Below are 13,066 nucleotides of genomic sequence, written 5' to 3'. Positions count from 1 at the left end.
GAGATGGTGTTTTGCATTGCAGAAGTGTTCAATTTTAAGTTCTTTATGGTCACTTCCGTAGTACACACTCGGCATACATGGCAGCAAAATATCGTTTTCCACAGTGCAACATATATGACAGATGAGACACCACTAAAAGTCACTGAAAAGAAACACATATACAATCACTAAAAACAGATGTACACTGGTCAGCCATATATAGTCATGTCTTGTGTTGGTACTGCTGAATATGTTTGAGTGCAATAACAGTCCTGCATACTGTGCTGAACATGTTTGTGGTGTTTCCAATTTACAAGGGCCATGTAGGGATGATAATAAATACAGTAATTTAGGAAATATACACAGTGATCGCAGGACACAGAATAAAGAATATGGTCCAAAAATATAGTCCAAAATAGTGCAAAATCAATCCCAAAGAAAGTGGCTGGTGCAGTCCAACATATGTGTGTGCATGTTGAGCTTTGTTTGATGGGTTCAGTTCAGTTCGGTGATTGGTGATTACTGTCACTGTTACACATAGTCTGGCAGACCTGGCATGGATGCTCTGGAGGAGAGAAGGAGCTGGGAGGGGTCATCTCCTATGTTGGAGGCACACCGGGCATGCACCAACAATAAACAGATTATTGACACGGACCAATAGCCACTTCCTTTTCATAAAAATCTTTATTGAAAATTAGTTATTATTGTGTTAACACCTGGCCAGAAAGAATCCACTCCGTTGCACCTGATCTCTTGTATATTGTGTAAAATATGATGAGTTACTTTTTCTGTAGCCAACACTGAACCCCATAAGATGTCACCACAAAACGTGCCAAGGAGGTTCCCCTCATCCTCAGATATGCCATTGTGGATCTTGATGAAATCGTAAGCACAGTTGGCATGGTACTCCAGCTCAAAGTGGTAAAAAGTGAGGAGGACAGATGAGCCCTCTGCCACCACAATTAGCCAGGAACAGTCAATGTTGTAGGGATACAGGCCTGGGAAGTTTGGACTGGAGATATTGCCAGATGGAGCAGAGAGGATTCCTCCACATTTGACTCCTTATCATTACAACAGTTATATGTTTCATTACAGCTCAAAGAAAGACGATACTGAGTAAAGTAGATGGATCTTTCCTTGCTTACTTATTTTACTATTTTGGTGCAACCAGATACAACCTCTGACAGTGTATTACAGGCTGAAATTGAACAATTGTGGCCCAACTTTCAATGTACACATTACCTGCAAGATAAAAAGTTCCCATCAAATTTAAGCTTTTCTTCGTCAAGATAACAAATAGCAACTTATTTTTTTTCAACAAGCAGTAGTAAATGAATCAGTAAAGCCTCCCTGAGACTCATGTTGTTATTGTTGATTCAGCTTTTGTCACGCCTCAGCTACAGTAACAGCAGAGACAGGCAACGGCACTGTCACAGTGTGCAGCCTTGAGACATCAGCAGTGGTGCCTGAAGAGGTAATAGGACTTTGAAAAATTCATCCACAGCCTGAATGAGGAATCTGATATGCTTTGCACTCTTCGCTAAATTTTAATGACTGATATTGAGTGAGTTGGATATCATTGTTTGGAGAGATGGTCACACACACTGAGCACCAGCTCCAAGTGGAGTTGATAAAAGAGACAAGAAGAAAGAGAGAAGAATGATCACATTTGTCACTAATATAAATGGCTTCATTACAGCGATGTGAGGGAGAGAACTACTGATGTCATGGAGTAAAGGGCACTAAGTAGACATTGCTGGTTTTGTGTAAAAGCAGCTTAAGCACAAGTCAAAGACTTCTGCATTTTATCTTTATATGGAAATGTACATTAATGAAGAAATGCCCAGGTGTGTGAGGACTAAAAACAGACAAATATCTCACTTCATTGGATGGTAGCATCAAATGCTTGAGTGGGAATTTGGCTCAGGCAATAAATCTTAAAGGTACAGTATATTATTGAGCATAAAACTGTGATAGAGATTTTGTTGTATTTGCCAAATGCCAATCATATCCCATGACTCATTCCTCCTGGTTTGGCAGTCTTTTAACAGAATAGTCAAGTCAAGTTAATTTTATTTATATAGCCTAATAACAAATTTGCCTCAGGGGGCTTTACAATCTGTACAGCAATACAACATCCTCTGTCCTTAGATCCTCAATACGAATAAGGAAAATCTCCCTAAAACCTTTAATGAGGACAAAAAGGGAAGAAACTTTCGGAAGAGCAACGGAGGAGGGGTCCCTCTCCCAGGACAGACAGATGTGCAATAGATGTTGTGTGTATAGAACAGAACACAAATTACAGAATACAGTATTGAACTGGATAACAAAATTATAATGGATTTATAATATATATGATGAATGTGATGAAGAGGATGCCAAGCAGCTTCCAGGTGCCACCAGAACAGAAGAGGACCTGAGCCATGCAAACTCCATTAACATGGAGACCTGGCAGGAGAACACATGCACACAGGGGAGACTCACATCACACTATTCACATACACGGGAGAAAAGACAAGAACACACAGGAGAGAGAGAAGGATAATACTGATAATTTCTATGTTTGTGTTCAGACTTTTAGTTTAGTTCCTGTTTTATTTTGAAATGTCTTCTTCTTGTGTTTTGTTACCTTTACTTCCTGTGTTTTCTCACCTTTGTTGATTGCCTTGTGTTTCACCTGTGCCTTGTTTCACTCACCTGTGTTTAGTTAGTAATCAGTCCCTGTGTATTTAAAACGCAGTGTTTCTCTTGTTCAGTTTCCAGATTGTCTTTGTTGTACATTTTGCAAGTAAGACTTCTAGCCATTCCTTGTTGTTTCCCTCATGTTATCTCAGTGTTCCTAATGTATTTGTTCTTAGTTTCCCAGTGAGCTCTTGTGTACGACCTGTGGACTTTTTCTGTAATCTTTGCCTTATGCCTCTTCCTCATTTGTTTGCCAGGCGGACTGACACTCTGGTTCTGACCTTAGTAGTCTATGGATTTTCTGGATCTCTTCCTCATCTGACTGTTAAGATAATTAAATAAAATTAAATAAAGAATATTATTATGCACACATCCCTGGCTCCCTGTGTAGTCCTTCTTCTGAGTCATTTACCAGTGTACAAACGTGACAGTGTTGCTGTTATCAAACTGGTGTCAGTGTCTAGCAGGGCCAACAACCAGCACCTCAGTTTTATCTAAATTTAGAAACAGGAAATGTAATTGGTTGGTAGTCAATCTATTGATTACTTTTTTGATTGCTAATCTAACAATTATTTTTTTGAGTATTCTATCAGTTATTTTCTGATTAGTCAATTAATCCATTGGTTAACTTACCAATAAATAATAACCATAACTTCTATCATTAATCTTTCAACCTTTTATTCAAGCATTTTCTCAGAAAAATAGTTATTTTAGAGATGAAAATGTCCCAACATGTGGGGCATGCAAACAAAAAAAAAGCTTACAACTGAAGCCAATGCCAAAGTCCCTTAAAGTGCAATACCACTCACGGTCACAGGATAATGGATCCAAAAAATCCTTGGCTCCAACAGATTCCCATTCAAAAAGCATCAGCTTCTCTCATGGTCTCAATTTCAAACTCTAATAAGTATGCTGGTGGTCAATTGGAAATCATTGCTCCCATAATAAGATATAAAGATGAAAAGTAGCTTCGATGTGGGTGCCGTGTGGGTGTTGATTGACAGCTGTGATTAACAGATTGCTCCCTGGCTCTGGGACTCGCACTGAGTCGGACTATTGACATAATATTGCTGTAAGTTTAATGTTACTTGATAATGATACCTTTTGTGTCAGTTAGCTAATGTTAGCACAAATCTGCACCACTTGGTGTTCCCAGTAAGTTAGAGTTAGCTTGAGTCAGATGTAGCGGAGCGTGTTTCCAGGCTCCTTATTTGGAAGGACCTGGCTCCAAATGGAAAAGATGGCTCTGACCATAAGCAGCAACTCTGGGCTTCAAACCAAGTGGGTCAATCTGCAGACTCACAGTATCTACACAACACACCCACTTTACTATATGACACACTCACTTGGTTAGGTATGGCCATGAGCAGTGGGATGGTTAGGGGTGTGTGTCGTGTAGCATGCTGTTATGGTGACAACAAAGCCAAGTGAGACATTTACATTTCTGTCAACAGCATGTGAATGACAATACTGCTCCTAAAACTGTATGACTTCTTTTAAATTAAAAATCACAGCTTATGAGAGATGTACCTCTGTCAACAAAAAAAAGCCAAAGTAGCCTAATGAACCTTTTTAACATTGAAGTTGATTATTTAAGAGTCAGCTAGAGCTGTTTTGACACTTGACAATCTTGCAGGAGGAACATGTCAAATCAGATAAAAAACTTAATTTTCATGACAAATATATCCCTCTTACACTTTTATTTTCCTTACTCCTATTCACCTTTGATTATAATCTATAACTTCATGACTTATCCAGGTTTTCATGGGGTTTAAGAACCCAGGTCATGTTGAAATCCTGATACTTGTTTTATCATGTGTCAAAGGTACCAAAGCTTGTGAAAAGATTTGTGACTTGATGTGGAAAGATTGTCTGCAGAAAGATGTTTCAAAGGTCAGTCCCTACTACTAGACTTCATTTATTGAGGGATTTCACTGCCTGCTCCTTAGGTTCACCCCAAAGAACATTGTGTTCCCTCTCTCTCTAAAGGAATGCTGTCCAGGCTGGTTACTTCATGGTCTGTACTCATTTAGTGAGAATGTTTCCAGCTTAATATAAACCGTAAATCTTTTTTTAACCCATTAAAGTTCAAAATTTGGCATAATGTTTAACCTTCTTACTTCTTACTTCGGATATCTGCATGTATTGTAGGCCTACTAATCGTCCCTTTTTTATATTTAGATTGCTTTTAGCATGCATGCACTACAATGAGAATGCAGACCGCGGGGAAGCTTGGACCACAAATGGAGAGGCCAAGGTAAAGGTCTGATAGCCCAAGTACAGGAAGGGTGTGTACTCCATCACCTTTGTAAAGAAAAATCCCACATGTGGCAAGTTCCAATTTTAAGTACCTCTGCCAAGGAGGTAATTCAGTCATTTTTGTTTACTTATAAACTAAAAGGGTTTCAACATGACATGGACTGATAAGGTTTGTATTATTTCCATTCATAGCTTTGTCAGGCAAATTCCTGTCACTTTCAGAAGTTGTTAATATTCTTAGTATTGCTTCATGGAAATAGAAAGATACAATAATATTACAAAATTATTGGTGAAACACAACACATTCTAAAGAGCAAAACATTTTTAATGTAGTAACAAATCGATAAAATAATAAAAGCACACAGGAAGAAGGTCGCATTTATTTATAAAACCAATTTTCAAAACCAATAATGCAAAATTATACAGGACTTGATGCAACAGTCACTCCTACTTGTCCATACCAGTTATGCCATACTGCCATCTGCTGGGGGGAAAAGTCTGATGGTATCTAGACCTCAGGAGGACAGGTGCCCCCATGGGGGAGTGAGACTGAAAAAAAAAAGGTTATTCATTTTTTCATGTTTATCAAACATCCAATTAAAAGGATTGGAAAATGTATTTGTAAGACTAAACCTTACATAGAAAGACACAGAATCACATCTGAGAATAGTATGCAAACAATTTGTTGCCTTAACTTGTACAGCAAGTTCTCTGTTCTGTGTGTCTTCTTTTGCCTTAGACTATGTGGACACGTCATAATGGCTCCTGGAGGAAGTGGCTGTCAATCCAAGTCCCTATCAGGAGGAGAGAGAGTGTGTTCAAATGCCAGAGGCCCTTTGTGCAGATTTTGAGGGGCCTGATCTTCAGGGAGCACTGGCATGTCTCTGGCCATGGTTTGCATCTGAATAATCATTGTAAAACATTGTGAATAAATAATCATTGTAAATACATAATCACTGTAAATGGACAAACATAAGAACCCTATATAAAGTTAATTTTTAATTTTGCTTCCAATTACATAAAATAATTAACTATAAAATCGGAGTCAGATTTATATATTTTTTTAAAAAAGCTACTGAGCTCTTAAAGGGGGGAACGTGAAGCTAACATAGACTCCTGAATCTTCATCTTGGTTACCACATAGGATGGAATAACCACCCTCACCTCTTCCCAGATAACCCCAACACTAACGCATAATGGTCCGGTAAGCTGTGTGCCAATACTACAGTCTTTTTTTATTTAAATGATTTACTGGGCTTGGAATGATATGCTTATCTTACAATACAATTTGACATGCAATAAGAGATGTCTGATTTGATAAAACGAGGATATAATTTAACAACTGTAAATTACAGCAAAAATATGACTTCATGCTGACACCACAAGTCTAACAATGGCATTGACTTGATAGTTAGAAATGTCATTAAAAAATGTGATTATATAATGTCAAGGAACAGCTTGTGAAATTGCGATGAGTGAGCCGTCTCAACTGATTTCAACAGCATGGCAAAATGTATCTAATATCACATTTAATATTTCTCCCCCACAATGTACATTATTACACTTTGTTAGCATTGCATTGTATTAAATTTTGATCTTGTTCCTTCCTAATAAACTGCTATTAACAAGAAATCCTTAGGCCTCTTCTTCTTCTTGAGATTCTGCAACTGCACCATAATATTGCAGCATTGGGATATCCTCCAGCTGAAGGACCCAGGGGTTGAGGCACAGAGCTTCAAAGCCAGGGTGCTCTGTGACACATGCTGGGAGTGGATCACACTTATCCAGTACTTGTTTGAGAACAGAAATACCAGTCATGTCAAGTCAATTTTATTTACATAGCATCAAATCACAGAAGAAGTTATCTCAGGGAACTTTTGACATAGAGCAGGTCTAGACCATTTAATTTACACAGACCCAACATTCTCCCTTGAGCAATCACTTGGCGACAGCAGTACGGAAAATAATAATGGCGGTAGCAGTGGGCAAAAATGACTACTAGCGATCAGCGTCAAGCTGGGCAGCAGTCAGTCCGCAGTCGAAGGTCACCTGTGAGACAAGAAAGATGCCAAGTTAGTAACACGCATTAATGGTACATGAATGCGTACAGATGGAGAGACGGAGGAGGAGAGAGGAGCTCATTGCATCATGGGAAATCCCTTGGCAGTCTAGGTCTATAGCTGCATAACTAGGAGCTGGTCCAAGGCAAGGCTGAGCCAGCCCTAACTATAAGCTTTATGAAAAAGGAAAGTTTTAAGCCTACTCTTTAATGGCTTCTGCCTCCTGTAACTGTAACTGTAACTGGAAGATGGTTCCACAGGAGAGGAGTCTGATAGCTGGAGGCTCTGCCTCCCGTTCTACTTTTGGAGATTCTAGAAACCACAGGTAAGCCTGCATTCTGGGAACGCTGTTTTCTAGTCCGGTAATAGGGTACTATGAGCTCTTTAAGATATGATGGCGCCTGACCATTAAGGGCTTTGTAGGTGAGGAGAAGGATTTTAAAATCTATTCTGCATTTTACAGGGAGCCAGTGCAGAGAAGCTAAAATGGGAGAAATATGATCTTGTTTTCTAGTTTTTGTCAGCACAAAAGAGAGCTGCATTCTGGACCAGCTGGAAAGTTTTTAGAGTCTTGTTTGGGCAGCCTGATTATGAGGAATTGGATCGGATAGTGCTTGACCACATGAAAGTAAATGCACCCTAGATGCATTGCGGACAGATCATGATCTGATTGGCCAAACCACCTCTTGAGGTGGTCAGGGACACATTGGAACCACATTGAACACAAGTGTGAATGCAATTTCATTGTCAATTCACATACACAACTACATGGGTGGAAATACAATATTGTGTGTGACTGTTCCAAACCAGCGAGGTAGCAGCCATTAGCCAGTTAGTGAGCTAAGCTGCGAGCAAGAAAGCAGCATGAAAGCTATGGATATTTAAGACGCTTGTGGATGGAGTCAAGATCCAAGTGTTGGCTTTTTCCCCCACTTTGAAAAGCAGGCAAAAGTCCACACAACAGCGCAGCTTCATGGATAGTTACCATCTTTTTTGTTGTGTGGAGGATGGAGGATGTGACGTTTGGTTGTTTGAGCTGGACAGTGCAATTGGATCTCAATCAGATCTCAATGTGGACACTGGAGACATATAAGTACTGGGTGTACATGTAATCAGGTCAAATCATATCTAGATACAATATGGATATGAGATACATTTTAATGTAAGGTGTAAAGGCACTATAAGGTTTTTAGGGCTAAGCACAATAACTTCAGTTTTATATGGGTTTAGTAGCAGAAAATTGCAGGTCATCCAGATATTTATGACCTAAAGGCATGCTTGAAGTTTAATTAACTGACCGGATTCATCTGGCTTAATGCAAGCTTAATGCAGTTGCTTTAATGCAGTTTTAATGTTCCAGTCTCTGTAATAGGATGTGATGGTCAATGGTGTCAAATGCAGCACTAAGATCTAACAAGTCAAGTGCAGAGAGAAGTCCTTTGTCCGATGCAATTAGGAGGTCATTTGTAACTTTCACTAGTGCTGTCTCTGTGCTATGGTGCACTCTAAATCCTGACTGAAAATCCTCAGATAAACTATTGTTATGTAGAAAGTGACACAGCTGATTGGCGACTGCTTTCTCAAGTATCTTAGAGAGAAAGGGAAGGTTAGATACAGGTCTATAGTTGGCTAAAACACTTGGATCAAGAATAGGCTTTTTTAATTACAGCTACTTTAATGGACTGCGGTTCATAATTGGTCACTAAAGACAGATTGATCATATGTAGTAAAGAAGTGCAAACTAAGGGTAAAACTTCCTTAAGCAGCTTAGTTGGGATGGGGTTGAAGAGACAGGTTGATGGTTAGATGAAGAAGTCGTTTAAGTTAGTTCAGGAAGGTTGATTGGAGAGAAACAGTCTAAATATATATCAAGTTTTACAGCTGTTTCTAGGGTACCTGTGTTTGAGGATAAATCGGAGCCACTTGAAGGCAGGAGGTGATTTTTTTTTCTCTAATAGTAAGAATTTTATCATTAAAGAAGCTCATTAAGTCATTACTACTAAGAGCAATAGGAATACACGGATCAATAGAGTTATGACTCTTTGTCAGTCAGTGCTGAAGGAACCTTCGGCTGTTTTTATTTTCCTATTTTATTTTCCTATTAATGATGAGTAATAGGCAGCTCTGGCATTACAGAGGGCCTTCCTATAAGTTTTAAGACTATCTTGCCAGACTAAGCGAGATTCTTCCAGTTTGGTGGAACGCCATATCCTTTCAAATTTTTGCAATGTTGTGTTAATTTGCAGGTTTGGGAGTTTGGGAGTTATACCATGGAGCTAACCTCTTTTGTTTTATCATCTTATTATCTTATAATTTATCATAAGATTTATTATAAAGGGGCGATGGAGTTGAGTGTCATTCACAGTGAGCCTGCGGCACTAACAACAGATGATCAATTTTGGAAAGCGTTAGCATAAGAGTCCTCTGTTGTATTGAGACATAGCATTGAATTCAATGCTGATGGAATCACTTCCTTAAATTTAGCTACAGCACTATCAGACAGACATCTAGTGAAGACAGTTTTGTCTAATGGCATGTAGTCCAGTAAGAGGAATTCAAAAGTTATTAAGTAATGGTCTGATAAAATTGGGTTTTGTGGAAAAACTATTAAATGTTCAATTTCAATGCCATATGCCAAAACGAGGTTGCGAGTGTTTTTAAAAGTAGGTTAAAAGTATTTTACATTTCGAGAGAAGCCAATTGAGTCTAATAATGAGATAAACATACTAAGGACTAAACTTGATAAAAACTCAGGCCAGGAGGACGGTACACTATAACAAATAGAATTGGCTGTAAAGTTTTCCAGGTTGGGTGTGAAAGACTGAGAGCAAGGCTTTCGATTGAGTTATAATTAAGTTTAGGACTAGGGTTGATTAATAAGCTTGAGTTGAAAATGGCTGCAACTCCACCTCCTTGGCTGGTGTCTCAAGGAATGTGAGTATTAAAATGACTTGGGGGAGTGGATTCATTTAAGCTAATATATTCTTCATGACACAGCCAGGTTTCAGTAAGACAAAATAAATCAAGAGTCATGGACAGCTTTTCTGTGTTTTTTGCCCTTAAAGTTGCCTCGTAACCCTCACCCTAACCATAACCATTAGACTTGGAAGCAGTGCTGCCTTACTGTCAACATTGGGGGCAGAAAAAAACGTAAAGTGTCATGGACATGCAACACATGTAATTAACACAATAGCTAACTATTATAGCTATTCCCATCATATATCAACATTCAGAAAAGAGCAGTCACATAATGGCTTCATCTAATAAACAGTGACTCCCACTCCCATCACTACAAAGCCCTGCAATGCCAAAAAAGAGAGAAAAGAGTCCCCTCACTCAGCTGATCCTGATGATTAGTTCATTTTCTAACCCTGTTTGCCTCAGGACCAGTCTGAGAAGAAATCAGTGAGGGTCAATCAATTATAACGCAAGAGAAACTTCATAACCAACCGGAACACACAAACACAAGCACAAAACAAAGCAGTGCTATCTGGCCCTAAAAAGACAGTACAGTTTGGCAGATTACCTGACCACAGTGACTGACACTAAACAAAGAACTACCTTGACAAAGTATCGACTCAATGAGCACAGTCTGGCCATCGAGACAGGCCGATACAAAAAATCATGGCTTCCCAAAGAGGAGCAGTTCTGCCAGCTGTGCAAGGAAGACAGAGTCGAGACAGAGCTGTTCTTTCTAAAAGAACGCACACAACTCCAGCCAGTCTGAAATATAATAAAATATTAATAATAATAATAATAAAATATTTCCCCAAATGCAAATACAAACATCTTCAATTTGACCACATACCCAACTTAAACAAAATACCAATCCTGTTGGTAGAGCACATAGAGAGCTGCAGTCCAGCGGCAGTAATAAGTGTACTGGTGGTCATTTTGGAAGTTATTGCTCCGTTAATAAGATTTGAAGATTTACAGTAGCTTTGATGTCTGCCGTGTGGGTGTTAACTGACAGCTGTGATCGACAGTGGGGTCACCTGCTGCTCTCCCCAGCTCCGGGAGTAGCACTGAGTTGGACTATTGTCGCAATATTTCGGCAAACGCCGTTTGATAACAGGTGTGTAATACTCTGTATAGTAAGTTGGCATTAGCTTTGGTCCAAGGTAGTGGGGCGTGTTTCCAGAGCGTGAAAGGCAACACCCTGCACTCCTTATTTGGAAGGTCCTGGCTCTGACCGTTAGCACCAACTCTGGGTTTCAAACCAGCTCCAATGCAAACCAATGGGTGACATCACACCTTGTTAAATCCATTTTTATGTACAATCTCTGATCCTGACTCAATGGAGTGTGTAACAGACAGGAAGATAAAGTACTCTTAGTAAAAGCCTATTCTGCAAATAAATGTTTGCTATTCCAGCAGTGCTGTGAAGGCCGAGCTTTTAGAGTGAATATCTAATGGGTTGAGTGAGCAAAGCTACTACCTAAAGAGACCTGCTAGATGGTGCTGTTGCACTATGAAAACTCAGTGAAAATCACCACTGGTTTTTAAAAAGTCATGCCGAGCTCTAAGCTGAAATAAATAAGAATGTGATTAAAATCAGTCAAGTGTTTTTCACACAGCGTTTCCTGAAACTAAAATGAACCACCTTGCCTTCGAATTTTAATTCTGTCCTCTCGGAAAGCTTGTCATTGTTCAAGGATGTGGGTACTGGGCAGTGCTGAAATGTGTTTCAGAAAGATATCGTTGGTTCAGAGCAATTAAATCACCTATTAGCGAGTAAATACTGAAAAAACAAATAAGGTTGGAAACTACTGGAAAATTCCAGCTGAATAAAGGGGAACCTCAGTCAAACAAATAGCAGCCTTTTGACCTGGGATATCTCTTTGAACTTAATTGAATTATATTGGTCCAAGAATACATAAAATGAGTGGTTATATTCAGAAGTATAAATAATCCATTATTAAAACCCTGAATCAGAAGTGGATGAGATTCAGCTGGTTGGCAGGAGAGAGGAATGTCTATATGTGTGTGCTGGGTCCTACTGTGTGTGTTGTTGTGGGTGGGGGCATTTGACAGCTATGGCATCTGGCATCTTTTGATCAAAATAACAAGAAGGCTGATGATGATAATGTGAAAAAAAATGTTTTGTAAGCAGATTACGTTTTATTTAAAAATTTCCAAATACACACAAATATCAGCGTCAAGACAGATTAGATTCTGCTAAGGGTACGTATGGACTGTTGGTAACTGCCTCTGATGAATGTTCTCTACAGTTCCTGACAGTCAGGGGTAAATAAGATGAATATATAAGCATATATGTCAAAGGACAATAAAAAGTTAATGTTTCTGACACAGCCTGCAGCTTGGCAGAACATCCCCATGTCATTTCCTAGTATATCTGTGTCATGGTTTGCATGATTTGTTTTTTTTATATTTTTCAATGCATTGTATATTTCAGCAGAAGGAGCCTAAGTTTAACCCTGAATCAGCTCATGTTATAAGTTGAGCAGACGGACATTATAACCCAGAGTGTCATTAATAATTTTTTCAGCAGTTTTTGAGTGTAAAATGCACTAAAAGCTCATTACCTAACAGAGCTTTACTTCATGACATTTAAAGTTAACATTAATCAAAGTTATATAGCAATGATGGCAATCTCGGTGCAGTTGTGGAGCCACTAATCTGAATGAGTATAGAGGAAACATTGCTACAACCTTGTGCCATGTATTCCAAGCTGGTGCTCACTTACAGCCAGAAATTTAGTTTTTTCTCCCTTGCAGTGTTTTGTTAACATTTTCTCTTTCCACTTTGTTACATTTCCACCTTCTCTCTCTATCAAGGACAATATTGATATGTCATTGCTCTGCCAATTCAGGGAGCTCACAGATCGGATTATGGACCATAATGAGCTAAGCCTCCCTCTATTTATGAGGGCAATGAAAGCTATTATTCAGGTTAACAGAAAGGAGAAAGGACCAACTTTCCTTGGCTACTGCTACTTCTACTACCCTCACTTAGTATTTGCTATGTTAATGGTTGGTTTTCTTATACACATTTAATTGTACATTGAGTGAAGATGAACCAAAAGTATCACAGAAAATGACCACAGAAACAATGTAAAACTGTAA

The sequence above is a fragment of the Thunnus thynnus genome, chromosome 12 (assembly GCF_963924715.1).
Source record: "Thunnus thynnus chromosome 12, fThuThy2.1, whole genome shotgun sequence".
Classification (NCBI taxonomy): domain Eukaryota; kingdom Metazoa; phylum Chordata; class Actinopteri; order Scombriformes; family Scombridae; genus Thunnus; species Thunnus thynnus.
The sequence above is the reverse complement of the archived record's forward strand: the minus strand, read 5'-3'. Positions refer to the sequence as shown.